Here is an 11,312-nt window from a genome sequence, read left to right on the forward strand (position 1 = left end):
TGGTAGTTATTCTTCAGGCTTAATTTTCCTGGTGTATTTCTGCTGGAATAGGTGGAAGGACATTTTGTAATATTTTTCTACTTAGAATACTGCTTAGGTTGTCATAAAGAGTTGAATACTTCAGATCAGTCAAGTAGTATTCAATACAGCAACGTTTCTCCAGAGCACAGGAAACTGGGATAATACTTAACATGATGTGGTTTCCATTTAATCTTCTCCATTGCATAACACTTTTAATTTGTACAGTTATGTAAAATTTGTCTCTTCGCTAAAAAAAAAAAAAAAAAAAAAATCCATTTTAATTCTTGTTCCTTCCCATAGGGAGCAGTTTTGATCTTTTAATTTATGTTTTGAAGTCCTCCTATGTTGAAAAAGAAGAATAAAACAGAAAGAACAACCCCCCAAAATGTCATGACTTAGAAAAGGACATTTAAGTTGTATGAGCAGAATACTACAGGTTTATTTCCTGGCATTTCTGCTTGTAGATAGATTGGAAAATCACTGTTTCTCTTGTTTTATTTGTTCTAAAATTCAGTAACGTTGAGGAACTTGACATTCTTAACTGCAGTTTTATTTTTAACTTTGTGAGAGGCTGGTCGAGTAAATGTGCACTGTTGTGTTGGAATGGATGTGCGATGATAATCCTCCTAAAAGACCTGTTGCTGTGGTAGACATTTGATTCTTCATAACAGTTTATTTTAGGTACTGTAGTGCTCTCCTATTCGCTCAAGTCATAAATACTGGTAAAAGGAGAGATTAAATGTACAATAATTCTCTTTCTTTTGATGGATAAGAAGGGGAATGTAAAGGTGCTACATCACATATAAAGTTAATACTTTAGTACTAAAATTTTGAAAAATACCCCTAAAACTTTACTGGACGAATTTTAAACAGGAAGAGGAAACCACATATACACATACTTGGAAGAATTTTGAAAAGACTGGCATTTTAATTTATAGCTTGTATACTTCTGTCTAAAATGGTAATGTATCCTTGGGTGTAGAACTGAAAACTTGTTGAAAATCATCTAAGCTGCAGTAATCTATGTAACTATGTAAATTCTTCCACTGCTTTGCATAAAGATAAGGCTTTGTCTTTCTAGAAAGTAAATGGAAGATAAAAAGATGAAAAACATAGTTTTTCCTCTGTTCTATGTGGACAATTAAAAGTATTGTCAAGCCACAACTCAAAGGAAAGCCATTCCTGTCCACTGACGTCTGTGTTGTCTTCATTCACTGCAGCACGTGTACTTTTCTTGTTTCTTTGTTTTCCAGTTGTATGACCACACACATTAATGTATCCCTACACTGGTGTTTCACTCACTACTTCTTAATACGTATTGACTAACATTTATAGGTTGTAATTAAGATCAGAGAAATAAAGACTCGATTGGGACAGAGAAAGATAAATTTGGGGATGAAAGTTATTTAGGAATAAGAAAATAATGATCCTATGTGAGAAAGTGAGCAACCTTACCACTCTGAGATACAAACATTTGGTATGAACATGGAGAGGGCTACTTTACAAAAATGGTATTTCAATGGCCTATAGATAAATATCTTTTAATTTGTCTATTGTGTGGATAAATGAACTTATTCAACATGTTATACACAAGCTTTGTAATGTAAGGTGGTGATTTTCTTCTGGGAGGCCCATTTGATAACATTTTCCTCTCTGTTTCTCTGCCTCCTCCCAAACTTTTCCTACTGCCTTCCACCCAGACCCCTGACATTCTATGGCCAAAGAGACCAGTCAAAACAGAGGACTAACACTACATAAGTAGTGATCATATTTTTAACATTTTTAATGCAGTATGACGTATAAAGTGCACAGATCTTAAGTGACAGCTCAATGAATTTTTACATATATATGCACCCATATAACCATCACCCGGATCAAGATGAGGCTCCCTGTCCATACTCAAACGTAGCCACTGTTCTGACTTCTGTCACCATAGAATAGTTTTGCCTGTTCTTGACCTTCCTGTAAATGGAATTATACAGTCTGTAGTCTTCGTGTCTGGTTTTATTTGATCATATCATAATGTCTGTGAAATTCACGTATGTTGTTGCATGTAGCAATAACAATAGTTTGCTCTTTTTTATTACTCTGTGGTATTCCATCAAATAAGTATATTGTAATTGATCCATTCTACCGTTGGTGGACATGTGGGTTGCGTATAATTTTTGGCTTTTATGTCTAAAGATGCCACGAACATTCCTATACATATCTTTTAGTGCACGCATGCACTCATTTCTCTTGGGTTTATACATAAGAATAAAACTACTAAATCATAGGATGGATGTATATTTAGCTGTAAAAGATATTGCCAAATAGTTTTCAATAGTGGTTGTACTAATTTAAACTCCCACCAACAATGTATGAGAGTTCCCGTTGCTCTATGTCCTCAGCAGTACTTGGTACCATCAGCCTTATTAGTTTTAGCCATTCTGGCAAGTGTGTATTTCTTTGTGGTTTTATCCATTATGGTAAGTGTGTATTTTGTTGTGGTTTTAATATGCATCTCTCTGAGAAGTAATGATATGTGGAATACCTTTTTATATCTTTATTAGCCATTTGGAAATTTTCACTTGTTAAGTGCCTGTTCAAGTCACTTGTTCATATTTATTGGGTTATCTGTCTTTTTCCTATTGATTTGCTGGGGTTCTTTATATTTTAATGATATGAGTTTTTGGTCTGATGTATTATTATAAACATCTTCTCTTTGGTTTGCTTTTCCACTTTCCAAATGGTGACCTTTGATGACCAGAAAGCACTAATTTTTATGAAGTCCAATATACCCATCTTTTCTTTTATTGTTAATGATTTTTGTGTCCGGTTTAATAAATCTTTGCCCCAATATTATGAAGATATTCTTAAATTCTTCTAAAAGCCTTGTTTTACCATTCACATTAGGCATACAGTCCATCTAGTGCTGATATTTGTATATGGTGTGAGACAGTAGCCAAAGTTCATTTATTTCTGTAAGAGTATCCACCTGACCCAGGCCAATGTATTGAAAAGCTCAGTGCATTGCAGTTGGAACTTTTACAAAGTCTTCATACCTGATAATGAAAGACTTCTAACTTTGATCGTCTTCCAGATAGTCTTGGCTCTTCTTGACGCTTTGCATTTTCATACACATTTTAGAAACAGCTTGTCAGTTTCCTTGGGGGTGGGTGCAGATATCCATTAGGGTTTAACTGGTATTGCGTTGAAAATATACATCAATTTCAGGAGAATTTATATCTCCTCAATTTTGGGTTTTGCAATCCATAGATGTGGTATATCCCTCTACTTACTTAGTCCTCTTGAATTTGTCTCAGCAATGTTTTAAGATTTACATGTAGTGGTTAAATTTATTTCTGGATTTTTGATGTTTGTATTTTATTAGCTAATTCTTTTTTGTTAGTAGATAGAAATATAATTGATTTTTAATATTGCCTTTGCATCTAGCAACCTTACTAAATTCACTTCAATTATTATAATTCTGTAGATTCTTTTGTGTCTCTTCATTTATATATACAACCGTATCTTCTGTAAATAATGATACTTTCATTTCTCCCTTCCCAGTTTTTCTTTTCTTACCTTATTGAGTTCACTAGAACTTCTAGCAAAATGTTGAATAGAAGTGGTAACAATGGACCTCTTTGACTTGTTCCTGAGCTCAGAATAAGAATTCAGTATTTCACCATTCAATATGATGTTTGATATAAATTTTAAAATAGATACCATTTACCCACAATTTTTTACTCCTAGCTTTCTGAGAGTTTTTATTAAATAGTATTTCTATTAAGATGACCATGTGACTTTTCTCCTTTATCCTCTTATAGTGATAAGTTACACTAATTGATTTTCAAATGTTGCATTCCTGGAATAAACCACATTTGGTCATGGTGTATTATTCATTTCATATATCATTGGATTCAGTGTGCTAATATTTTGCCTAAGATTTTTGAGTTGTCTTTTATTTGAGGTATCTAGTCCATTTACAGTTAATGTGATTACTGATTCCTGGTTTTAAATCTACCACCTCAGTTTGGTTTTTATTTGTGCCATTTCCTCTTTGTTCCTCTATTTCTCTTGTTCTGCTTTCTTTTGAATAAACCAAGTATTCTCTGTTACCCTTTTTTTCTCTAGTATTTTAGTTTGTTGGAGATTTTTAAAAAATTCATTTAGCAGTCGCCTTAGACTTACTTCTATCTGGGATTATTTTCCTTCTGCCTGGAGAACTCTCTTTAGGATTTACTTTAGTGCCAAGTCTGCTATCAATGAATTATCTTAGTTTTTGTTTTTTGAAACTTTCTTTTGCCTTTATTTCCTTTTGTATCACATATATTGAGATAAAATTCATATAACATACTATTCACCCATTAAAAGTGTACAGCTCAATGTTGCCTTTATTTTTGAAGGATATTTTTGTAGAATCTGTTGATGTTCTTCCCAATGTTGGAAATTCTTAACCAATCATTCTTAGAATAATTATTTCCAATCCATTCTCTGTTTCCTCTTTTCTAGGAATCTTCCAAACCTTTCCACCATGTTCCATATATATCTTACAGTCTTTTCTGTGTTTTCCATCTTTGTTTCTCCCTCTACTTCAATCTGTGTAATATTCACTGACCTGTCTTCCAATTCAGTTATCTTTTGTTCTGTTGGATCTAATGAATATTAATTTTAATGTCACATATTGTATTTTGGGATCTAAAATATGCATTGACTCTCTTATAGACTCTAGGTCTCTGCTGAAATTCTTAATCTTTTCCTCTATATTCTTGAACTTCTTAATCAAAGTAATTTTAAAGTTCTTGTCTGATAAATCCAGTGTCTGAATTACTAGCTCTTGGTTGTTTCTACTGTCCATGTATATTTCCTCTTGTTTTTCAGTCATTTGGTTCTGTTTTTTAGGATGCCTAGTAAGTTTAGCTGAATACCATACATTGCATATTAAAAATTGTAGAGGCCCTGAATGATATCTTCCTCCTAAAATGGTTCTGTTTTCTTCCAGCAAGTAGGTAGAGTATAGGCAGATCACCATAACCCCACTGAGGGTTGATTTTAGATTTTGTTAGGACTGGTTTCAGTTTTTCCCTTATTCCTGGCACATGGACTCTCTGGGTTCTCAGTTGAAAAGCTGGGGGGTTTATTGGGGCCACTTCACCTTGGTGGCCTTGAACTCCAGCCTCTCTCTCCTCAGCACCAAGAGTTTTGCTCGCCTCCTTAGCCTCCCAGTTGCTGCTGTTTGCTGGGTTTCTGAAGGTCTCACCTTGTGCACATGGTTTAGGATTGGCAAACACTTCAAGAGGAAGCATTTCAGGCTCACTTTCCTGAGCTTTTCTACTCTCTGGGACTTTGTCCCTCATGTCCTAGCTACTTTGGTAGCCCAAACTCCAACCTTTGTTTCTTTTCTTTTAAATTATTTTTATTTATTTATTTTTGGCTGCATTGGGTCTTTTTTGCTGCATGCAGGCTTTCTCTAGTTGTGGCGAGCAGGGGCTACTCTTCGTTGCGGTGCGCGGGCTTCTCGTTGTGGTGGCTTCTCTTGTTGTGGAGCACAGGCTCTAGGCATGCAGGCTTCAGTAGTTGTGGCACGTGGGCTCAGTGGTTGTGGCTTGTGGGCTCTAGAGCACAGGCTCAGTAGTTGTGGCGCACAGGCTTAGTTGCTCTGCGGCATGTGGAATCTTCCCAGACCAGGGCTCGAACCCGTGTCCCCTGCATTGGCAGGCGGATTCTTAACCACTGCACCACCAGGGAAGCCCCAACTTTTGTTTCTTCAACCAACTGGGATTGCTGCTTTATGCTAGGCTTTATTTCCTTGTGTAAATTTTCAGTGCCTCCAGAGAAGGCAGAATGAATGTGGAGCTCACCCCAGTGTGCTTTCCTTCTTTCAGGGACTACAGCTCCTTAGGTTCTGCCTACATCGGTTTGCTCCCTGATGTCCATAAGCAGATGTTATGTATTTTATTTAGCTTTCATTGTTGTTTTCACTGGGAGAGTTAGTTCCAATCACAAGCTACTCTACTATGGCCAAAGCAGAAATCTGGTAGTCATCATTTTTAATCACCATTGTTATTTCCCCACAGTACCTTCTGTCAGTGAGAACTTGGTTGTCACAGGTTCACATTTATAAATTTGTTCCTTCATGCACTGAACATTTTTTGAGCTCCTGCTTCAAGCCAGGTATTATTCTAGACACAGGTAATATAACAGTAAGTTAGATAAGATCTCTGCCTCTTGTTTTAAAGAAAGGCTACTAAATGGTTTCTGTCGTGCTTGTACTAATTAAAGACTTTTCTTATGTGTGGGTGAGAGAAAGACAGACTGAGACTAAGATTTTGGGGATGACAACACCTTCCTATTTTATACAAATATTTTTAGCCTTTTATAAAGTTCTGCAGAGATTAACCCAGTTCACAGTTCACACACAATACACCAATATTTTTTCCACCTTTGGAAAGCTAAGACATTATGCTTAATTCCTTATCTATGAGTTTCTACATCATACAGACAAGATAAACATATGAAAAACTCACTTTGAAGCACAATTATATGACAATTTGAGTTGAAGCTCCAGGAACTAACTTATGGAGAACAAATTTAACTCTGAGATTAAATCTCTCCATGAGTGTCAACAAGAGTCTGATAAAGAATCAGCCTACTGTGGCTTCTCACTTTAACTTCAGTTTTCACATGCTACAGAGCACTTATTAAATGCTCTGAGATACTAAAAAATGGCTTGGTGTTCTCAGTCTTCCAGAACAGCTTAAATGTCACTGAGAAAAATATAACCTGGGTACATGTCACTGTTAAGATATTATGGTCAAATCAAAAAGTTTACTCCTCTGTTCTTTGCTGTTCTTTCCCACTTCAGAAACTCCATCCAATTGGTTATTTTCTATTCCAAAGACATATTCCAGAGACAATAATTTGTATTTCCCATTACAGTCCATTTTCATGTGATCAAAAGGCAGTCAAAGAACTAGAACATCATCATACATAGAAGGTCTGTAGAAACTAAAATGCACTCAGAGGACAGATCAAGAATCTTCAGCACCTGCGGTTTAGTGTACTTGGAATTACGGCCCTTTCGGAGTGGTCTAAGAACAGGCAGTTAAATGTGGAAGAAGCCAGGCACAAAAGGCCACATATTGTATAATTCCATTTACATGAAATGTTCAAAATAGGCATATCCATACAAACAGAAAGTAGATCAGTGGTTTCCAGGGGATGGTGGGAGGGGGAAATGGGGGAGTGACTACTTAATGTGTATGGGTGATGAGGTTTGGGGATGATGAAATGTACTGGAATTAGATAGTGGTAATGGTTGCACACCATTGTGAATATACTAAAAACCACTGAACTGTACACTTAAAATGGTGAATTTTTTCTTATGTGAATGTTATCCTAAATTTTTAAAATTATTGTGGCCGCACCATGCAGCATGCGAATCTTAGTTCCCTGACCAGGGATTGAACTCGTGTCACCTGCAGTGGAAGCGAGGAGTCTTAACCACTAGACTGCCAGGGAAGTCCCAAAGTTACCTTAATTTTTTAAAAAATCACACATATAAAAGAACTACCAACTAGAGAGCAAATAGTTATTTTGAGGAAGTCAGTCCTAACACCTTGCTATTCAGAGAATACTGTTCCCAGTTACTTCAGCAGCAACTCTGAAGCACAGTTGATATTATGTTTGGAAAATCTTCTCTTACGCACAGAAATTGAGTTCTTGGGGACAAAGTGAATGTGTTTCTTGCAGATAGCATCAAAGAAAGACCCAGCCTAACAGAGAGAGGGCACCTCCTTTGAACCATATTTTTTCCAGCGTAGGGTAATGTTTGGATAGCTATTAAATGTGCTCTATGTTTTAATGGTGATTACATCCAGCTTCTCATTACTGTACTTTTATCTCTGCTCTGAGGGTTAATCCCTCGCTTTTGGCCTTGTTGTCATAATGGGACCACAAGCCTCTTGTTTTACATATATTTTTCTTTGGTGAATGCTTTTCTCAAATCTCTCTAATCCTGCCTATGTTAACTTTCTCTCAGAAGCAGATTCATTTGTGCAGTGAAGTATTTTATTTAATCATGAAGTCATTTGGAGCAGTTATCTTTTTCTCAAACACCATACCATTGAAATACCAGAAAATTATGCTACTCATGACTTTGCCATTTTACTAAAAGTACAGTTGACCCTTGAACAACACTGGTTTGAACTGCTCAGGTCCACTTATACATGGATTTTTTTCAATAGTAAATGCTACAGTACTACACGATTCCCACTTGCTTAAATCAGCAGATACGGAGGACCCTCATATAAGGAGGGCCAACCACAAGTTATATACAGATTTTTGACCACATGGAGGGTCGTCACCCCTAACCCCCATGTTGTTCAAAGGGTCTACTGTGATCAGAGGTTATATTGTCTCTCTTAACTCCACTGTATATTTTTAAAATAATTTTATCCTCAATAATTTATTTCTACTCAGCGAATGCAAAGGTTTTATCAACATAAGAGTGAAGTTATAAACCTTTTTTATTCACCGATTGAGACATCACATGAAACTTTTCTTTTGTCCTAGCAAAGATGAACTATTTTGAAGAAAATTAATTAGACTTTAGAAGTGTCAAAATGCTTTTATGGAAAATGCAAATAAAGTTGTTTCAAACCACAAGTTGTTTTACATAAAATCTTTATGAGAAGAATATATATTTCAGCACAATAAAATCAGTACTTTTTATAAATTTTGAATGGTAAATGTTTTGAAGGTACTTTTTAATAGTAACTATTAAAATTTTTTTTCTTAAAATATTTAGAATAAATCACACCTAAAATGTATGAAGTAGTATAAGTATTTTGTTGTATCATTAGTCTCATTGTATATATGTTTTAAAACAAGAATGGGCTGGGAAGATAAAGATTAATTTGTAATAAGTACACTATTATTTTACTGAGTGATTCTTTTAGATATTTGAGTAAAGCCTACTGACAAAGTAATCCAGATTTTTTTTTTTAATTTCAGTGTCCTTGCTTTTGAGCCTAGTGTTGGCTTTCTAATGTCAGAATAAATCCTACTAACTGAAAAATTCAGAAATTTTTTCTAATGATAAATACATTCAGTGAAAAACTTGAGTCTTTTAAAATTCTAATTAGAGTTTGAATTGATTCATTTGAGCCATATGTATGTTATGAAAGCTAAAAAGATAACTATTTGTTACTATTGTCCTTAATGTATAATCTTCATTATTCAGACTTTTTATTTTTAAGTTAGTTTCTACAGTGGTTTCATGTTCAGTTTTTCAAACGTTAGCAGATTATGGTGGTTATAGTAAAGGGTTTTGTTTTAAATCTGGTAGCATATTTAGGAATCATTAAATTATAAATTACAATTTCAAATCTTCATACTTGCATGATAATTACTTAAAATTAGTCTGCATTAATAGCCTAAATAGATACCTTAGTTTGGAGGAAAAAATACTATTCTATTTTCTAGTTATTTAACAATTCACTTAATTGTTACTAGTTACTTAATAGTTCAGTGAAATGTACCTCTGTGTGTGTGTGTGTGTGTGTATCTGTGTATAAATGGTTAATAAGATCCATTCCTTAAATTCACTATCTACCCTGCTGTGATCCCCACCTACACTGAAGTACTCTCTGGTATGAATGATCAGTCAACCACAGGGTATGAGATATCTGTATTTGTTTCTTTCTAAATGAAATATATGGATACAAACAGTTCAAACTAGTAATACCAGATTGGTTTCCTAAGAACTAATATAGCTATAAGAGGTGGTAACATTCCAGAGTTCCATGATTATTTTAAGGTAGCTTTAAAGATGGTTAGATTTTGATTTTATTCAAGACTTCAGAGTCCTAAACTTGGTTATTTAAAACATCCAGAGATAGTAGGTATTTGTTTTTTGAAGATTAAGTAAGGAATGCATTTTGTTTATTTGGTTGATTTTATCTAGACTTTATAAATGTGATTTTTTTTTTTTTCCAAGCTACTTCATAGTTGGTGCCTTCATAGGAAATTTTAGTTTGATTAGTCAACTCTCTCTGCTGGGTTTTGGGTATTTGAATTTTTTTGTTTGGTTGGTTTTGGGATTTTTTTTTGTGGGAGAGGTGATAACCTAAGAAGTTTCTGCAGCAGAAATATCATGAAACCATATATGTCCCTTACAAAGTTGTGGCATTTAGAGGAGTTTTTCAAAGCCTGTGTTGGGATGTAGGCAAATTAAGCAAAGCATCATAGTGAATTCAGCTTATGTATAGAATGACAAGCATATTTAGCAGTTTTTGCTAATATTCTGGGCTTCTTTTCATTGTGACTGTTTTGCAGACTTAATAATGTTCCTTCCTGATAAGAGGCTGACTGGAATTTATTTTTGTCTAAAGAAATATTTTTAATATGGAAAAAATAAAAGCTGCACATATGCCTCTCATATGGCAAACTCTAAATTAGCATTACTCCATCACAGCATGAGATACCAACCATACTAACAGCATGCAGATATACTGTTTTTCATTAAACTTAGCGCTTTACATTGAAAGTTTTCAAATCAGATCTTATTTGGGCAGATTTCACATGACTGGACTAATACATAAATATTTACTCCTTTGAAGGTATTTAGACATTGGAAATTAATGGCTTGCTTATGAGCCATAGATTTGAGGAGCCATTTGAAATGAAATTTCCATTTCTTAACCTTTTTGTAGATGGATTGGTTGGGCATAATGCTATGTTTCTATATTCTAGGGCTGTTAACAAATAATACTATTTATTTCTTAATATCGACCAACATATTATTAAATTAGCTCTTTTTGCTCAAAAGAGCTCTGAGATGATTGGGAACACTGTGTGCTGAAGTTGGATGCAAAGCTGACTATTGTACAGTGAACCTCTTGGGAGAACCGAAGGCTCAGGAAGCTATGAGTAATGAAGCATAAAGCCCGTCATTCATATGTAGCTTAGTCAGTGCCCCAGCTTTGTTTCTCAGTGTTCAGTTTTTAATAATTATAAAAAGCTCACTTTATTCCTTCTCTCTTCCCTGAACCCTTGGCTTTAATTGAAGAGTAAAATGGATTATGTATGCCTCTCCATGAGTATTGCTGATGATTTTGCAAAAAGGAGGTGGGAAGGCAGTTTAGTACTGGATTTCCAGACTGGCCAGACACTCAGCATCTCTGTGCCTCTGTTTCTTCATCTGTAAAATGAAAATAATTATACCTGTCCTCCCCCCACCTCAGCAGCATACTGAAAGATCAATTAAAGTAGAGGAAAAAAATCTCTAAGATGCACTGATCCAA

Source organism: Balaenoptera physalus (assembly GCF_965194825.1).
Source record: "Balaenoptera physalus genome assembly, chromosome: 2".
NCBI lineage: Eukaryota > Metazoa > Chordata > Mammalia > Artiodactyla > Balaenopteridae > Balaenoptera > Balaenoptera physalus.